Here is a 12457-nt window from a genome sequence, read left to right on the forward strand (position 1 = left end):
AGTCAGAACCAAGACAATAAAAATGTTCATGAAAGATAAGAACAATAAGATGTAACATAATTATCCTATATAATAAAAGTCTAATATGCTAAGTGTCCGGTCATCCATTCAACCAATCAAAGCATAATATGATAATGATATGCTAAGGCCGCTCAACCTCTCACTATGATGTGGGCTGAATCCCAGGGAGCAGACAGTCGACCAGTCAACCATTATGACATGCACTGACTATCAGTATCAGGGGGCAGACACTCTGACTGGTAGGTTAGCTTGCTGCTGGGGACTGAGCAAGATGGGCCAGACATGCCTTGGAGTCCTCCTGCTGTCCCTCCCTGGCTGGCCAACCTCCAGAGTCCCTCCCACCCCAATTGTGCACCGGTGGTGTCCCTCGGCCTGACCTGCAGCCTCGGGGGATGTCAGAGAGCCAGTTTCAGCTCCATCCTGCAGACCAGGCTGAGGGACACCACTGGTGAACAAATATGTGCACTGGGCCTCTAGTATCAAATAATATGAAATGCCATTGTCGGTGAGGAAAAACTTTTTTCCTACCCTCTTACATTCACTTACTGAGTACCATGAATTAAACTAACAAAGGACAGAATAACAGAAGAAAAAAAGCATACACACTTGATTGAAGTTTTTAATTTTATATGCACAGGGGCTACACAAAAAAGATAAAAGTCCCAAGAAGTGATTAAACTATTTTAACAATCGGTGATAAATTGTAGAGAAGTAACTAAACAAAGAAAAAGGGGGATTGGAGCTCTTAGCGGGTTGGGTAAGTTGTGGGTTGATAATATGGGAAACTAATGAAAGACGAAGGTTTTCTTAGTAAGATTTGTCTGTGCAGACTAATAGTCATGGCCATGAAATCCCCCAGAAAGGGGATTTAAGTCAGTCTCTTTTTTCAGAAGTTTTTGCTTTTAGTCAGAAGACTAAAAGATCCAAGAAGGCTTCTTTCTTTGTCTATTGATTCGCAATTGCCTTCAACTCAGAATAATCCATATGCTAAAGTAGCATATTTTAGGGTGGTAGATTATTCTGATAGCTGTTATTATTCAACCTTTAGAAGTACTATTTTAGAAAAATAGAATCATTGAAACTTTGGATTTGTTTTGCTTTTGTGTGTTGATAGTTTGTTTAGATGTGGATTTTAAGCCCCAGATATCTATTATTGACCATATAACTTTGTGCACATTTCTTTGCTCTCATCTTCAATTTCCACATCCATTAATATAGGCAATTAAAATCTACCTCAGAATATTGAACTGCCACACACATGCATGTGTGCACATACAAATACTATTCACATAGAAGTTTTCTAAATGCAGTAATTTTTTAATGCAATATATTTGATGATGGTGCTTTATATTTACAGAATCCTACTTCACATCATTTATAAAACATTTTCTGATTCACTATTCTTTTCTTGATGCTTACTCACAGCAAGACTATGCGATAGGTAAGGATATAAAAAGGGAAGAACTGAGGCTTAGAGAAAGTTAAATAACTAGGCCAAAACCACATAAGTGATATGTTGTGTATTAGATTATATGATCCTGGTTCTAGTTTTCATGTTGTTTCATATTTGGATCAAAATGCGGTTCACTTGTATGCTTACATTTTTAATAATACATTTCTTTATACTTCCCTTAAACATGTGTGTTCTAATGCATATATGATGATGTACCAAATATGTGAGTTCCTGCTGAACAGGAATTACTGTATCCAGACCATTACATTACTAACAGGAGTGAAATCAGATCATTATACACACTCTTTCCTAGAGAGAAACATGTACAAATACAGAGGGAAGTATGGATATTTCTGTGTGTATGCAGGCATTCCCATGTGTCTGTGTGCAAAAGAATAGGCACAGGCCCTGTCTGTGCTGTGGGGGCATTTGGGGTTTTAATGGCTAATGCTATAGAAACCAAGATAACTCAGCCTTGATGCCAGTTCTTCAAAAACACATATACACATCAAAACTCCCCCATGTGGAGGGCTGAGCTATGAGGCTTCTTTAGTCTTCAACATGACCTCCCTTGATCCAGTGGCATAAGAAGCGTTGTAGATGAGACTATACATAGGAACTCTCTAGTCTCCCCACCAGGGAAAGAGAAAGAAACTTTGTCCTGGAGGAGGAAACATTTGTGTTGGATGAGGTGGAACAGGACGGAGGTGGAGTGGAAAGATGGCATCCAGTCACAGAGTCACAATGCACTGCTGAATTAATGTAAGAGAACCAGGTAAGGGTACAAGCCTGAAATCTAAGAGGGGTGAAGAGACCAGTAAACATAGTCAATATTTCCTTTTCAATATACTGAGAAGGAGATAAGTCCAATGATAAGATAAAGTTATGGACTTGTATGCATGCATATAAGTATAATCAATGGACGCAAGACACTGGGGGGTGAGGGCATGTATGGGAGTGGGGTGGGGGGCAATCGGAGAATATGTACACATCTAATACCTTAATAATAAAAAAAAGAATGTCAGTAAGAACAAGCCTCATGATCTGCAGTCTATCCCAGGAAGACCCTCCCTAGACACTGACCTTGTTCTGGATACTTTTCCCTCCCTTCTCTGCTTTCTCAATCCTGCTCTCACCACATGCCTACAGGGGCTGCCGTGCATCTGACAAGCACATCCCCTGCAAGATCCTAATCAATGATAAGGCTAACTGGCTCCTCCTAGGAGTGTTGGAGAGAATGAGATTCCTTATCCTAGGGTCTCAAACCAAAATGCCTCAGGAGTAAGCTACAAACAAGAGGAAATTGATGGGGCCAATGAGCTGCTCTATAATATTCTTGAAATGTCAGTCTCTCTATTTCATTTCCCTACTTTAGTTAAGGCATGTGCCTAGAGAAATATGCTCATTTGTTTGTTTTGCTGTGCTATCAGATAAACAAGATGGACAACTTGATGACATGCCACCTGATACTCAGTCCTGGTGTGTAGGACTGTGGTGCGCCTAGTGTGAGTACACACCCCATCCCACTGCCACTTACCACCAGCTTATCCCTTCCAGGTTAGAATGCAGGTTCTTGCAGCAAAATTTTCTGGTTATTTTCCAAAAGAAGCCAAATAGCTAGGTTTTAATGTAAATTACTCAGTTTTTATACATTGGCTGAGATGTTTAAAACACAAAGTATGCAAAATAAACTACATATCTTCAAGCCAAATGTGACTCTTAAGCTGACAATTTGTAATCTCTTTTTTAATTTAAAGAAATAAAATTCTGATTTTAGATGTCATTAATAGAACTTGAAAGTAATAGTTCTGAATGGACATATCAGAACTTCTTCTTGCTCATAATCTTTGTGCAAATTTGAAGAAGGTGCTCCTTCCTCAAGGCATTGTACTTCCACATGTCATAAAATTACAATGTATTGACATTGTTGGGATATGAGATGTTGATATCGTCTGTCAGAAATTAGTATGTGTATAAATCTGCGGCGTCTACTATATGAATAGTGATTGAAAGGGCTGTGCAGTATTGTTCACCTATACTGTAAAATGATATGCAATAACCCTGAAAAAGAATCATTGGGCTCCTTGAATCTTGCAGAGTAAGTCTCTGACTCCTCCAGCAAAGAGTTTAATATTTTAGTTCTTCTTGATGCTCTCTCCTTGATAGTAATTATTGAGCATTGCTTTAGATGGCCCTGCTGAGCTGACCATGAATCTTTCAGAATCTAAAGAACAAAATAAACTGACAAAACAAGATAGGACCAAAGGCGTAGATAAAGGGCACAGACTGACAGATCTCAGAGGGGAAGTGGGTGGGAAGGTCATGAAGAGATCAATAGAAGAATATATGTGCATTTGCATACCCATGGACACCAACAATAATGTGGTAAAGGCCTGGTAGGGGCAGGGGCAGGGCAAAGGGGGCAATGGGAGACACTTGTAATAGAGTCAAATAAAAAATGAAAAAGAAAAAAAGTAAATAAATAAAAATGGCATTTTAAACAATCATAAAATCATCAGGGAAGATATTAGTTTGCTAGGGCTGCTGTATCAATGTACCACAGACTGGGTGGTTTAAATATCAGAAATGTATTGTCTCACAGTTCTGGAGATCAATGTCTCTGCAGGGTTGGTTCTTTCCAGTGCTGTGAGGGAGTATCTGTTGCATGCCTCGCTCCTATCTTAAGTAGTTTGCTGGGAATCTTTGACGTTCCTTGGCTTGTAGATGTATCACCCTGAACTCTGCCTTCATTTTCACATGGTGTTCTCCATGCGTGCGTGTCCATACCCAAATTTTCCCTTTTAAAATACATGTCATGTTGGTTTAAGTCCCAACTTAATGAATCCATATTAACTTGATCATCTGCAAAAACCCTATTTCAAAGTAAAGTCATATTCTGACATAGTGGGGGGTTAGGTCAACATATGAATTTTGATGGGATACAATTTAATCCATAACAGAGTATATCCAAAGTCATCAGATTTTAAATTTTATCACCTAATGTCAGATGACCTTATTTTAGCTCTAGTTTTATATTTATATTTTATAAGCCAAATGTCTAGAATATGTATACAGTCAGGCATTCTTTTAAAAACAAAAATGTAATACATTTTGAGTTAAATCTTTCCATCTTTATCTTAGAACATCTGCATTTAGTACAGTTGTGGAGTGTGTGTGTGTGTGTGTGTGTGTGTGTGTGTGTGTGTGAGAGAGAGAGAGAGAGAGAGAGAGAGAGAGAGAGAGAGAGAACACACAATTGCATTCATAGCCTTAGTGCTCTTCTTTAGATTGCTGAGTGATTTCCCACTTGCCAATAGCTCTTCAAATTATATGAATCTAAACTACTCACATTGTGAAATTCCTTTCATTCCTATAGCAATAGAGTGATTGCCTGCCAGTATTCCTTTTTTTGTAATTTACTTTTAACCATAAAGGAAAGCCTTTTTTTTTTTTAATTCTCCTGAGTGCCAAATCATTCGGTACTGAAGGTATCATTTCAGTGTGCTGTATAATCTTCCTAAAGCAAAAAGGGAAATGTAGCATGCCAGCACAAAATGGCCCATTCTGAACCTTGATTTAAGGCTCTCTACTGCTCGGATCATCCAATCTATATAAGGAAATATTTGGAACTTCCATTCAGCACAATGTGCTTAGATATCCGTATTGCTGATGGGATTAGTGGCGCTAGAAGTTCAAGTTATAGCTGGGCACTTGTTGTGCGGAATAATGTTATGTATGGAATACAAAGAGAAAGAGCAGTGAACTAAGCATAGAAAACTGCTAAAGTCTAGTCCACTATGCCCCAAGTTTACAGTGGAGATTTGCTTTAATTAATTAGTTAATTCATTTATTCACTCATTCCTCTTTACCTAGACTCTGTGTTAGGTGCTAAGGACATAGTGGTGATTAAGACATGAAATATATCAAATTAAACAGACATTAAAAACAAAATTGTAATACAGAGTCATGAAAGTTTAATAAAGGAAATTTAGTATGTATTGAATGCAGGTTAAGCTGCCATGATAAGATTTGAAAATGCAATGATAAAAATCACATACAAATGGCTCAGGTTAAGCGGATGGGGTTGGTGGAGCAACATGTGACTTCCACTCTACGCCTTGGGTGGCTGCTTTCGTTCTTGTGACCTTTCCATCAAAGAGAAGGGGAGAAAAACCTCCATGAGATTTTCAGTTTTAAAGCTCTGATATTTGGATGAGGGCGGAAAATGAATGGGGAAAGCCTGAATGGATCTAGAGAGAGCAGTCAAGCCACTTTGTAGTAATCCAAGCACAGTGTTTGTGGCTTAACTATGGCAATAGTCACAGAAATAGAGTTAAGTGAACATAGGCAATATGAGCCATAAAATATGGGGCTTAGCAATGATATGATGTTGGTTCTAAGGAACAGGAAGGAGTCGTGGATATTTCTTCAGCCTTTTGACTGAGCAACGACATAGTGGGAACCATTTAATGAGCTGGAGAAATTTAGAATAGAAACACCCTCAAAGGGTAAGCAGTGGTGAAAGATTTCAATTTGAAATCATTGACTTTCAGGTACTGTGAGACATTTAAGCAGCTGCTTCAGAAGGTTTTCTGGTAGAATTCCAGGAAGTACAGGAGGTAAGTCTAGCCCTTTTAGTGCCCGCGGGCCGATCTATCGGCCCATGGGGTATGTGCGAAGAATGCCACGGGCCCATCTGTCGGCCGGGTGTTTTTACGCTCACGCCTTCTCTTTTCTGTGCGTGGCATAGGTTTTGTAGACATATTTTTAGTACTTGCTTCCTAATCATTATTGACTAATTTTCATTGTGAAAATTAAATATATGTTCGTTTTTTTGGCTAGAAGAACATAAGGTATTTTCTGCTTTGTAGCGTACCTGCTTTTACTGCGGAGCGGATGCCACATCTACATAAGTTGACCTTGTATCATCCGTCTTTGTATTGCTATCAAGATCGTTCCTCTTTTCGTAAACACTTCCGATGACCTCCCCTCTGAGAAAAGCCCTATGTCTCGTTTGGATTTTACTGTTGGTATTGTTGAAGATCTTGGGAATGAATGGCTCCTAGAGAAAAATAACAAATGTGGGAAATCGGAGGAACATGTGCGACAAGAAGCCGTTAAAAAACATTACCTGGAAAGAAGAAGGACTGTTGTGTGTGCAGCGAAAGGTGTGAAACAGGGAGAGGGGAGCGAAGAAGAAGCCGTGCAGTGTGTGGTGAATGTGAAAAAGGTCTTCATGGTGCATGCTGTCCTGAACATAAGTGCGCGTGTTAAATTGTGTGTGGGACATTTTAGTAAATTCAATGTTACTATTTAAAAAATAATGGCAAAAGCATAAAAATTTGTTGGTGAGCTAATAAATAGTAGTAGAAACTAATGGTAACAAAATTAATACTGTCAAAAATATTAAAGAACAAATTTTCTAATCTGAATGTAAAAGTTTAAAATTTTTAATAATAAATTTTAAAATTTACTTTTTTTTCATAAATTTATAGAAGAGATAACAACATAAATGAACTTTTTTATCATACCTGAAAGTATTAAGAGTGTATGTAAAAAAAAAACAACTAGCTTCAACAAATAAGTATTAAGCTTAATATAAATTTCTTAGTACAAACGTGCAAATTCGTCAAAAAAGCCGTGGCATTTTTCACGTATACCAGGCCTAAGAGGCTGGCACTAAAAGGGCTAGAGAGAAAATGTAGCTCTTGGAAACGTGAGAGTGAGTGAGATTTCCCTTGGATATAAGGCAGAAAAGAGGGCATAGAAATAGCTATAAAGAACATTACCATTTAAGAAGTTTGCAAAGGAGATTGGGAAGAAGAGATAGCCCATAGAAATAGGAGAAAAACCAGGAAAGGCCACAGATGTAAAGCAAAAGAGATTAGTTTACTGTATCAAATGTTATTACAAGAGACAGTCCTCAAGTCAACTAAGGATGAACTGGTAACAAGTGACTTCGAGGAGGATGAGGATTGAAATGTGCCCAAGAAATTTATGAAATATCAATAAGAACATCATTTTGGTTATAATCATATTATCATTGGTTAAACACTGAGAAGATGCTGAGAAAGTCAATGTGGCCTACAGGTTCAATTATTTAAAGAAGTGTGAGTGCAAAGAAAGGGGGATATATAGGAAAGTAACAAGGGAGGGAGGTTATAATAAAGTTTTTGTTTGTTTTAACGTGTAGGCATAATTTGAGAAAGTTTCCATGAGATAAGGACGTGTTGAGATTGTACAGAATTATGACAAGTCTCTGAGCTCTAGTGTATACTATTTTTTTGTCTTAAATATTTTTCTCTACTTTCACTTGCTGCCTTCCCCATTTCACATAAAAATGGAAGAAAAGTTATTCCTAACGGTGACACAGTAATTCAGGTCATCCCTAGATTACTTTTATGTTTATAAAATAATACTAACATTGAGTGATTGCTAATTTCTTTTTGTCAGGCACTGTGCAAAACACTTTTTTCAATATTACCTCCTTTAATCTTTTAATCTTCATAACAATCCATGGAGTAGTGTATGTGTGTGTGTGTGTGTGTGTGTGTGTGTTCCTTTTTTTTTTTTTTTTTTAACCTCATTCTACAGTTTAGAAATTGCTGAAGCTCACACAGCTGAGTAAATGGTGGACCAAATTTTGACCCCAGGCAGTCTAAATAGGAAACTGGATTACCCTAAACTTGCATGGTAGAGTAAGGAATTGTTAATTCCTAAGTATTGCATTTGCATCGTTTGATTTTTGTTCAAGGATAGTTTTTGTACTTAGAATGGAAAACATTTCCTGCTCAAGTAGAACATTCCTGTTTTGCCTTGGTCGTCTTTTAATAGGGTGGAACTAAAATAAAAATAATTAAGCTGTTTTATAAGCATGACAATTTTTTTAAGTTAAAAATATATTAAAGACAGTTTTGTATGACTTTCTTTTCCTGACTGATTCTGGCCATTTCAAAACAAAGCTGGAAGGCTTTAAGTAGTCATGCTCTTGACCTTTTCAAGTTTCTGAACAATCATGGCAGGAAGATGTCTTCCTCATTATATTATTAGCTGGGAATTGATGCATACACAATTAGGATTACTTAAAAAATGTGAGGATCTATATATGATTTATGGCAACAATTATGACTGAAAGTCTTATCGGGACCATGTGACACCCTTTGTGGAAAATTGAGAGTAAACTCTGGCACACATTGCCTGGGCAATCAGGAGAGAGAGTTGTTCTTCATCAAGGAGGGATTGGGGTAAACACGCGGGCTAAATGAGCAAACAGGCAGAAAGAGACAGAATCCAAACTGCTTTACAATAAGCTCAATTTTAAATGTGTGTAATAAAGTTACAACAATAATGTTTTAGCTTAGCAATGCATCCTTAAAATGCAGCTACCCAATTATATTTTCGTTTGGAATTTCATGTCCTTATAATAAGGTTTGTTCTTTATTTCAGGGCTTTATTGTAAGTAGTTATGAGTTTGCTTTTTATTACCTGTGTCTATCTCTGGCTATCCAAAAAATCATATAGTGTGAGCATGTGTGTGTGTGTGTGTGTGTGTGTGTGTGTGTGTGTGTGTGTGTGATATACATGTGTACTCTGCAAGAAGTCACTAGCTACTTATGATTACCCTTTGATCTAACCCTTTTCCCAAAGAGAGTTCTCATTTGAAGAAAAAAGATTTAAAATAATGTGTCAGTATGTTATCTCATCCATCATTTCTTCCACATGCCATGTACCATTACACATTCTGTAAGTCATATAGTTTATTTTTTAAATGCATTCAATAACCACCAGACTAAAGTTTAATATTCACTCCCCTTTCTTTGAAAATTAATTCTGGTGGTTCTTTAGGAGATAAATACACTGATGGTCTTGAAAGAGATCCAAAATTAGATTATCAGTAGTATTCCAAATTAGAGTGCTACCTAGAAACTGATGCCATTTGGGAGCTACAATTTTACCATATGGTCCGTGTACATATTCATTATCAGGCATCTATACCCTCCTCTATCTTCTCTCCATGTTATATTTTAGGGGAAAAAATTTTACAAAAGCAATGACAAGCACATCTCTTTCTTATTTTTATCAGCCTGCCATATGAATCCTAGAACAACTTCCTCCCCCACATAACAATATATTTCTTACCAAGGAACTAAATCTAGAAGGAATACTATTATCATTAACTATAATAATGAAAGTGTAATATGCTAATTAGACCAGACATCCTTCTGGACAACCTTCCAGATGAAGCCGGGGCTGTGAGGGAAGACCAGGTCCCAGGTGCCAGAGGGAAGCTGGTGCCGGTAGCCGGGGAAAGGAAGGCCTACTCTTGTAGGAATTTCGTGCATCGGGCCTCTGGTGTCTAAATAAAAGATCATTCTTTTTTCTTGTTCTATTTCCCATTCCTGTTAAGAATACTTGCTTTTTCTGCATGTTCCCAAGGATATCCTCTTGGTATTGCTGAATGTCATCTTAGGTAATTCAAAAACTTTCATTTTAATTACCTGTGTCCATTATTCATTTCCTCCACTTTCCACAGAGGAGTGAAAAAAGGTTTCTAACTGTTTCTATTTTAGCTGTTCCAAAGGACACCTTGTTTAATTTTTTAAAAAAATAGTAGTGTAAAAAATCCCACAGCAAAACACTCCATAGGTGTTTGAAGGTATTTAAGCTTTGACAATTACCTATCTGTCATATATGTATTTCAATGTAATGAAAGTAATTTTAAAAGTATTATATTGGTGTGTGTGTGTGTTTTAATCCTCACTCGAGGATATGTTTTCCTTGATTTTGAGAAAGAGAGAAAGAGAGAGAGAGAGAGAGAGAGAGAGAGAGAGAGAGAGAGAGAGAGAGAAACATCATCGACATATGAGAGAAATATTGATTAGTTGCCTCCTGTATGTGCCCGGACTGGGGATGGAACCCGTAACCTAGGTATGTGTCCTTGCTGGAAATCTAACTTGCCACCGTTTAGTGTAGGGAATGATGCTCTCACCAACTGAGCCACTCAGCCAGAGCAGGATTATATTTGTTTTAATAAGACTAATTGAAATAGATGTAATTAAATCATACCAACAATAGTAAAGTTCCAGAAAGTAATCTAGTAAAAATGTTTTAGGATTATTTGTGCACTCATTTGTTCTCTAAAATATATATTGAAAAGAATATAGCTCTCATAGTCTAAGAACAAAATATACAAATATATAAAAATATGTAATCCCTTCCACAACTGTCATTGATTCAATTTTCAGCCCCACCCCCACTCCACCTTGGGTTGTTAGTTATTAGTTTCTTCTGTAATCTTCAAGAGTTTCTTTTACATACACAATAAAATATTAATATCCTACCTAATAAAGAGGGAATATGCTAACTGACCATCACACCCTCACAAAGATGGCGGCACCCACAGCCAATAAGGAAGGAATATGCTAATTGACTGCCATGCCCTCAAAGATGGTGGCGCCCACAGCCACAAGATGGCAGCACCCAGTCCCCTCAGCCCTGTCAGGGTGGCAGGCAAGCGGCACGGCTGGGTCTGCCCCCAGGCAGGTCCAGCCATGCCGCACGCCTGCCTCTGGAATCCCCAGTCCCCTCAGTCCCCCAGTCACCCAGGGCCAGCCTGAGGCACAGGCAAGCCTCGGATGGCAGCTGCCCAGTCACCCAGGGCTGCCCAAGGCTCAGGTAACCAGCACACTTCCTTGGTTCTCTGAAAATAAATTTTACATATTTTTTTCATTATTGTTTCTGATAATTTTGAAGAGGAAAGGAGGCATAATACTAACTTACAGTCATATGGGAAGTTATAGTCTTATAAATATATAGTAAAATTGATATATATTTTCAGATGTGGAGGGTCAAACATCTAAGATGCCTAGGTTCAATTATACCATTACTATCAGATTTCCACTCTCCCAAAAACATCCCTTATTGTATTTTTCAAACTTGATCACAACAAAACTATGAATGTTATACAATGATCTTTAGTTAAATAGCAAAACTAAAACAATCTGAAGGCAGATATATCTTGTAGAAATTTTCTGTTATAATATCTTGGAGGAAAATGTTCTCTCTCCTCTGTTTCTCTCTCTCATTGTGTTCTTCTTTCAAGCAAATATTAGGTTTGAAAAAACATTTTTTTCTTACCTCCAGTGTTTTTTTTTATTATTATTATTATCAATTTGCCCTTTTCCTAGTCTCTGGATTATTTATTTATTTATTGCTGTTTCTTACTTTTCTGGGTTAGAATGCTTCGTGCAGTTCTACCAGAAAGAAAAAAAAAATGCTTACCTTTTTTGTAGTCCTCTGATTTCCTTGCAGGATTTGGTACAGCATTGAAACGTTGATTGGCAGTGTCCATTCTCAGGGAACTGCCTCTCCTTTTGAAACCAACAGTGGGTTGGGCAGTTCTCTGAAGTGCACAGGCACCACTCCAGGCCATTATTTTGAGTAATCTGCTCTGGCGCAGGAACACTCATGCTAGGTGTTGAATGTCTTAAAATATGTGGTGTTACATGAGTGCCTACAGCACCTCAGGGTAAAAACTGAGCCCCGTGTAAGAATGAATGATGGAGCCTTTCTGCTTTTCTCACTGTTCGGGCAGGTGTGTTGGCATTTACACATGCCTATGTGATGTAGCATTCAGAGGAGATAAAACTCTTTGGTGATTATACATTTCTACTGTACAAAGAATGTATCACCTTGCTAAGACAGGTTGCTTCCAATTGTTATGCTGTTTCTTCCTCTCTCACATTATCTTGCTTTATGGGAGAGGTGATTTTTATAAAGCTTCATTTGTTTTACAATTAGTTTTGCAAATATGCACCCAAATTAAAGGGAATTGCAGTGCGCTCTCATGTTTAAAGTAAAAAATACACATTGATGTCTAAGGAAGAAGACCATGGGATTACTTTGGAAGAGAATCCAATGTCAATGCATTCTTGAACTGAGTAATTTTCATAACCAGATTTTTTTTATTAAATTGAAGTGATT

The 12457-nt window shown here is 37.6% G+C and overlaps 1 long non-coding RNA gene across 1 annotated transcript; it reads right to left on the minus strand.

Moving 5' to 3' along the window:
• Positions 1 to 5452: 5452 nt before the first annotated feature.
• On the minus strand, positions 5453 to 11837 carry LOC129150388 (uncharacterized). Its single transcript, XR_008557131.1, has 3 exons — positions 11756 to 11837; positions 6351 to 6536; positions 5453 to 5619 (listed from the first exon to the last, which is right to left on the minus strand). It is a non-coding gene; the product is annotated as an uncharacterized LOC129150388 (long non-coding RNA).
• Between the last annotated feature and the right edge of the window lie 620 nt (positions 11838 to 12457).

The sequence above is a fragment of the Eptesicus fuscus genome, chromosome 9 (assembly GCF_027574615.1).
Source record: "Eptesicus fuscus isolate TK198812 chromosome 9, DD_ASM_mEF_20220401, whole genome shotgun sequence".
In the NCBI taxonomy this organism is placed as follows: Eukaryota; Metazoa; Chordata; class Mammalia; order Chiroptera; family Vespertilionidae; genus Eptesicus; species Eptesicus fuscus.